This window comes from Marmota flaviventris, chromosome 20 (genome assembly GCF_047511675.1).
Source record: "Marmota flaviventris isolate mMarFla1 chromosome 20, mMarFla1.hap1, whole genome shotgun sequence".
NCBI classification, from domain to species: Eukaryota; Metazoa; Chordata; class Mammalia; order Rodentia; family Sciuridae; genus Marmota; species Marmota flaviventris.
In genome coordinates this window covers 212520-220542 of record NC_092517.1, presented here as the reverse complement: position 1 = coordinate 220542, position 8023 = coordinate 212520, and positions in this window count along the sequence as shown.

Below are 8023 nucleotides of genomic sequence, written 5' to 3'. Positions count from 1 at the left end.
CCCCATCTCCTGACAGTGTTGTGTCCACACCAGTGTTTACTGCTGTGTTCCTGTCTACACCACAGGGTGTTGAACCAACAAGTGTGTCATCCTGCGGGGGAGGCACAGGGGAGCATGGGCTCCCGGCTGGGGCTGAGTTTTTGTATGTGCACGTGAGACTCGTGTCTTTCAGGGTCTGGGTTTGCCTGTAAGAAGGCATCCCAGAACAGAACCTGGTCCCAGGGCTCCTGGGCTCCTGGGCTCCATCCACATCTCAGCCTAGGAGTGCAAATCCCTCTTCTCTCCACCCTGAGAAATGGCCAGCCTCATATTCCCCATGAACTCCGGCTTTCACAAGGAGGGAAGAGTCACCTTCCCACCCTTTCTTCTTGGGCCCTGCACATTTCCCCCGCAGGCTTCTCACTTGGAATGGTGGAGGATAAACTGCAGCGAAAGGGAACCCAGACGAACACATACGTGATCAAGCCACTCGTGTCACCACAAACTGCTGTGTTAGAGTAGCCTGGGGCTCACCCTAGGAGGTGTGCAAGGTTGGCGTCCTCCACCCCCTGCCCTCACCTCTCACGTCCCAGCAAGAGACGCAGATTCTGAGACCATCCACTTTTGTCCTGGGGTAGTTACTGTCCGAATGAGTCTGGACGTCTAGCACCCTGCTCTGAGAAGAGCTCTAACCCTCCCTTCTGTTCCTACCTTGCCCCTTTCCAAGGAAGGAGATTTAATGAGGTCACTCAGGGAGTCCAGACACCTCACACCAGGCAGGGAGCAAGCCTAGACAGGACAGGAAACAACAGGACGCTGCAGAGCAGACCAAGGAGGTCCAGTGTAGGACACAGAGGAGCAGGGCATTGTGAGGGGACAGATGGCAAGAGGGCAGGCTGCTGGGCTTTGTAGGGTCAGTAACCGGCGCCTGCACTGGATTCGTCAGTGATGTGTGCAGAAATAGATTTTATTTCCTCAAATCTGAGAGTCCTTTCAGCTTCACAAAATTAATTGAAGAATGAATATTCACAGGTTTTAGCTGTAAAAATGGACCTGTTTATGTTAGAGTTTTGCTGAGGAAGGACTGGGCTCCAGTACTGCAGTTGAGTGCTTTGGAGGGGGCCGTGGTCACTTCTCATGGGCACGCACCCCAAAATGAGGCTTTGGGAAGTATTCTGGCTTCCCCCATCAAGACCCTGACTTCTGTGGGGCCTCGGGCAGCAGAATAAGTGGAAACCACACACAGTACTTCTGAAGGTTTAGAAGTCATGGGAATCATTCACATGCAAACTGTCAGATAGAACTAACTATCCTCCTACCCTGGACAGGCATCTTTATTATGCAAAATTAGAAATATATGTAAAGCTATTTTATAGGACCATGACTGCCAAATATGAAAGGCACCTGGATTTAATTATTATTAAGCACTAATGTGTGGGTTCCACTCTTAGGGTAGTGATATTTGGATGACAGTATTTATATAATTATAAATTTATTGCAAAAGGTTTTTTTCTGGCATTCATTCTGGCAAAATTATTAATTCCACTGCTAGAATTATACTTTTTACTTCTTTTTTATTCTGTTTACAATAATAATCTAAATAATTTTTTAAATGGCATGCAATAATATTTAGTGTACCTACATTTAATGTATTTCATCAGAAATGCAAATTAAATGGTAAAATTTGAACTTATAATCATTAAGTATTTCCCAAGAAGTTATTTTTCTTAATTATTCAGAGGTATTTGTTAAAATTAAAGGTCAAAAATACCAATTGTAATTATAAATTATAACTCAAAATCAGTCTGTTTCTTTTAGATAAATTATCTCGTCTGCATTTATAGAATAATACTACTTGAGTGCCAGGCTTCTGAGGCCACCTCTTTGCCAATATTAAGTATCAGTGACATGATTCATGCATCGTATCTTACACATTGGGGAGTAATGAGTATATTTTAATATTGAAAACATTCCTCCGCCCCACCTACACTTGCTGGGAACACCATGGCCAATTCACAGGTATCTCCAGAACCATAGGTTGGAAAATAACCAGGAAACACACCTTCAACAGAGTGGAGAGTGGTTTTCTTTGGAAAGGCTCTGGTTCGTCTTCCATTCTGAGAGAGGAGTCACACCAGCTGGACTCTCTTGGCTCTTCCTGTGCCCTTGGGCCTCTCAGAACCTCCCTGCATCCCACACTAGCACCTGGGTCCTGGGCAGTGGCACAAGCCACACTCTGTGGCTTCCAGAAGGACTCACCTGTGGACCCAGTATGGGAGATGGGAAGGGACATTGTGCATGGTCACAGTTAAGGGTCACGCTCCGAAGCTGTGGTGGGGTGGGTCCCTACAAACAAAAGGCCCACGTGCTCCTTAAATTTACTTTTTCAGTATTTTTGATATGTTAGAGTATTTTCAAGAGAGAGTCCCAGGATTGGGGCCCTTCCCCAAGTACAGGTACTTGACGGAGTTTGTTGGCCAATCGTGATCACTCGAACCCTGCATCATGTATCATCAGTTTTTAAAACACGAATCTGACTGTCGCAACAGGAGGGATGATATCAGAGTCACAGCATCTCCATACACAAAATTAACCTGGGGACTGCATACATCTTGTGAAGAATGGAAGGATAAACTTCTCTTCCTCCTTGCCCACCATCCCAGATGTGTGCAAGAATCAAAGACAGCGAGGTAGTTTGATAGTGACAAGTCACATAGCCCAAGGTCATTTGTATATATCCGTTACTCTGCTGGGCATTTGACAGACTCCTAATTCAGGGCACTGTAACATCGGGAGGTTGGGTTTCACCAGGATTATTCCACATCCTGGGAGAGAGGCTCTGGAATGAAGGCACCGGCTCTGAAACAGCCCGATTGCCCACATCAACAGTTCTCCAAAGGCAGGGATTCTCTCCATTCCCATGAATCCTGCTGGCCAGGTAGCCACCTTCCTTAACCACCACATGCTATCTGAAATTACAGGCAGATATTGTGACTCGTGGTATCTGAACGGGGACATCACTGGGTCTAGCTTCAGGCAGAGCGTCAGGATTGTGTTATCTGAATGAGGACATTGCTGGATGGAGCGTGAGGCAGAGCGTCATGACTCGTGGTGTCTGAATGGGGACATTGCTGAGTGGACCTTCATACAGAGTGTTATGACTGGGGTGTCAGAATGGGGACATCACTGGGTTTAGCCTCAAGCAGAGCGTCATGACTGGTGGTATCTGAATGGGGACATCACTGGGTTTAGCCTCAGGCAATCCCTAAGAAGAGAAATGGCTTTCAGTAACCAGAGGCAAAGAATGTTATGCAGTGAAAATCTTTGTATAACCTAGGCCCCCAAGTTCATAAAACCATGTCTTTTGTTACTTATTACTTTCCACAAACTCATGTCTGTCCGTTGTGCCTGCTCTGAAGAGACACACTATGCAAATTCACTTCTTTTGAAGGCTGCCCTCAAAAGACTCAGTTTCTAGAGTTCCAAAGACCTGTCTAGACCAGAATTCCCCCAGTCTGCAGACTCATGACCTGCCTATCAGGGAAACACAAGGAACATGAGCCCTACATGTGCCCTACACACCTTCAGCAAAGGAAAGAGTCTTGGCCAACATGGAGAACCCAAAACTGAGACCTTGAAGCATTGAGAATTAGTGGCTGCCTGTTCCTCTTGCGTGAGATCCATTGAGACATGAGGAAGTACATGCATCACTGTTTCCTTAGAGACAGCCAGGAAGGGAAAGTAAGCCCTAGAGTTTGTCATGAGGACAAAGGCTTGCTTAGGAGTGTTCTAGCCCAGGTTTAAGAGTGAGGACTCTAAGCCCAGCTCCCATGATCAGCTCCCACTTGTGCTGCCTGATGCTGGATGACTAGTGTTGTGACCCGTTCAAGGTATTTAAATGCTTCCTGTCCCCAAAATGGGGGTAACAACACAATAGTAGCCTCTTTGTAGGGTGATGAGGATTAAATGATCCATGCCCGCTGAAATCCTAGAACAGTGTTTGGACTTCACCACTTTCTTGCTCACTATTATTCACCATCGCCGTTCCTAGGAGCCATCCTAACCGTCCTGGCTCTTGCAGCAGTCACAGGAGGTCCTGGCCCCAGAACCCCCTCCTCTTGCAGAATTTTCTCCACTGCACAGATTTCTTACGACTGAACTGGCTCCCCATCCTTGAGCAGGTCCTGGGTAAAAGGCTCGCCCTGTTCTTTGGGCCTCCAGCTGATGTAAAGACCCTGTTGTCTGGCAGAGTCCTCCACTTTCTTGTAATCCACTTCTGAAGGTGTAAACACATGGGTGGGAAAGAAGGTAGGAAGGAACTCCTAAAATATTAGTGCAATTGGAGTTCATTCCCAGCCAGTACTGTCCAAGGACAGGGAGGGTTAGCAGGTGCTCGGCGGGGCTCCTGAGGGACGGCTCCTCCTCAGGACCTCATCCAGGCCTTGGCCAAAGTTCTCAGCTTGGAGGTGCGCCTGAGCATCTCTACAGCGGTGGTTCAGCTGTTTGCTTCAACTTGATTCCTCTCACTGTGGAGGATAGCACAACAGTGACCCCTGATGCAGGCATTGACTCTCAACTTCTTCATCGCAACAGCCACAAGCAGACCATGGAGCCCATGACGTAGACTACAATCCTTAAGTCATCGAATCAGGCAGAAAGAAAATGATACTAACTGGAAATGTGGAGCTGCACCAAGAAGTGAGGAGTACCCAAAGGAGAGAGGGCTGGGGTGTTCTGATGTAGCACACGAGGTAATCAGAATACATCAGCAACACCAGCAACTCCACCAGAAAATGAAGAAAATGATCCAAAATGCAGATTGAATGATATAGTCAAGAGTCAATCCAAAAGAAGTAAAATATGGTAAAATAGGAAAAAAGAATGGGTCAGACTAAAAGAAAATAAATAGCAAGATGATATATTAAAACCCATACTGATCATCACATTACGTATAAATGGTCTAAATAGTCTAATTAAAATCCAGAGATTGTCGAAGGGGATAAAATTTGTAACTCAACTATATGCTACTTTCAAAAGACTAACTTAAAAGCAGTAGGAAAAGGCACTGGCCTAGATTTGGGGTTGAATCTGAACTCTGGTTACTGCTCAGTGGTGAAGTTGGAAAGGCTGCTTAGCTTGTCGAGACCTAATTTCCTACCATCTGTTTAAAATGGGGATAAGATGCCTGTCTGATAAGGTTGTGACAAAATTTAAGTGAGTTCATGTAGAATGTGTGACTTAGTTCCTAGCATATGTTCATTGTCTAATAAGTAACAGTGAGGAATTGTTGGTTCCTAGGTTTGTTATAGAAGCTCTAGGTGGGACCCTCTGGAATAGCTTTTCCTCGTCCTGGCACCCAGGAAGTTTCCAATTTGGTCTTGGCCCTTGGATTCCAGCCCCCTGTGCAGAGGACATTTGTATTTTGGTAACTGAGAAAGAAGCTCCAGTCTGCAGTATGGGTTGCTGAGAAAACATCAGTGGGCCTGAACTTGAAGGGGAGCTGGGACTGTCTGTCATCCCTGAGCTGCCTGGAGGCTGGCTCTGCTCAGCCCCCAAGGAGGCATGTGCCCTGCTTGACGGGAGTCAGCTGGTAAGCGATGGAGAAAAGAGACAAGACACCTGGAAGCTGCAGGGCGCGCTCTGTGGGTGGGCAGATGGGAAAGAAGCGTCCGCTCTCCCATTTCCATTGTGACATTATGCATTGTGACATTATGCAAAGATAATGCAGCACAGATGTGTGGGATAAATAATTCAGGAGAAAACAAGAAAGATGCAACCTGAGTGTCCTGAACAGCAGCCAAGAGCTCGGTGGGAGCAGCTCTTGTGCCCCCTCTTCCTAGAAAAGTCCGTGTCGGCGCTTACGTGCAGATGTGAATCCTTTGCAGGAGAGAGAAAACACCATAATTCTACAAAGCTGAACGCTGGGCTGGAACCGCCGCCTCCACACCTGTTTCCAGAAGCGCTTTTCCTCTGTGCAGCCAACTGCTCTCTCTGCTGGCTTCTCTCCACAGTCTCCTCCAACAAGTCCTGAACTTTTGGATGACAGTGAGGTGCCCTGCTTTCACTGAATTGTAGCACCCGCATTCTGTAAAAGTGGGGCATCGAGCACCCAGCCCGCGGCACTGCACTGAGTATGTGGCCGATTTCTGTCCTTTGTTTGATATCCAAAGAAGATTCTCTTGCCCCCAGTTTGGAACCAGAGGTAGCTGAGTTCAGAGAGGTCTCGTGCTCCAGGACAGGTGAACACTCAGCGGTACAGTAGGAGTCACAGACTGGGCGATCTCACCTGAGCTTGCTCTCTGCCTCTGGGTCCTCTCCACCAGAACTTCACTGTGGTCAGGAAAACGGTCTAATGTGGGGTGATCTCCCAGGTGTGGCTGGGGTTTAACTGCAGATGAGCATGCTGCGGAACAGTTTCACCTAGCTCCTTCTGTCCCCAGTGGATCCCCGTGGCCCGTGCTTCTCCTCTGTGCCCCTTGCCCATCTAAGCAAAGAGGTACAGCAGTGCCCATTCCAGGGATCTGGGGGTAAATGCACCTGTCCACATACAAGGTGCAGAACCCCACCTGGGCACACCAGGTGCCCAGAGTCATGACTGGGGATGCGGTAGAGCCAGCTAGGCTTTCCTGGGTCGTTTCTGACCTTCCTGGCACCTGGCTGTGTGGTCAGTCTGCAGAAGGCTAAGTTCAAACATCATGTGTGCAGATTAGAAAAGAAACTCTGTTCTGAACCGTATCAGCAGCTGTGGTCTCCAGGGTGTTTGGGTGCAGCATACAGTGGACTCTGTGAACAGTTTTGAAGTGATGTGTCACAAGACACAGGATGGAACGTGGAATCTTGCATCAGAAACGTCTGAAGCCGATTAAGTCCCCAAGCTTCCTGGAAAAACCAGGTTGCTGGGACAAAGGTCCTGAGGCAGCATTCTGGACTTGCCCCCTGGAGCTGTGGGGAGGTGTGTGGGAGTGAGGTGGGCGCTGAGTCTGGAGAGGGTGATGAGTAGCGTGGCCCTGGCTTGCCAGTGCCCACAGGCTGGTTGATTAGCAGTGTTGAGCTGTGTTGTAAGGGGTGCGCAGGGGAACCTGGGGTCACCACCGCACATGGAGTCTATGGTAGGATCAAATCCAGATGCTGCTTTCTGTCATTTAAATTGCAAGAGGAGTGGAAAAGGCCATGAGACACATTGGATTTTACAGCCAAACCCCTTGATTAACTACAAAATAATGCCACCTAATATTTCGAAACAGTAGGAGACATCTCTCCTGCTTGCACCCCGACACCCACCATGGGAACCTCCTTCTGATTGACCATCAACAGTACACAAACAGACGGATCTTATTGGACAAAAGCCCTAGTGATGGGCATTGTACGTGGCCACTCCTGTCACAGTGAGTTTCCATACCTCCTGACACAGTCACCAGATGAAGCCAGGTGGAGGTGGAGAAGGTGTAGGAAGAGAGCACCGACTCACTGAGGACCGTTCAGTCTGGGCATGGTTGGCCCTTTCTAGACAGAGTCCACCTGGTCTGCTCCCTCGCCCAGAGCCAGTGCGTGTATCCCAGCAAACTGGCCGTCCTCCTTCCCCTGTGGCACTTGCTTATTTTAGAGTCTCCGTTGTGCTGTTTCTCTTACCCACTCACCATCATGTTCTAAGCAGTGAAAACTCCATCATGCTTGGGTCTCCATGGTAACAGCATTGGCAGCTATCGCTTTCATATCAAGTGCGTACTCTGTGGATACTTACCAAGTAAGTCATTGTCCTTACCCACCCTTGCATACGTTTGCACACATAGCTGCAGGGTATGAGCTGAAGAGAAAAGATCCTATCAGAAGAAAAATGGCAGGTGGGGTAGTTCAGTGTCATTCCATGGAAAGCTGTGTGGACCCTCGTTACCTCATTTATATATGAAGCAAAAATATAATTTCCTAAAAACCCAGACATAAACAGTAGCTGACACTCAGTGCTAAGCCAGGCACATGACTTCTTTGACGTTATTCAGTTCCATTCGTAGGACAGCCCGTGGGACAGGGATGAAGAATCAAAATC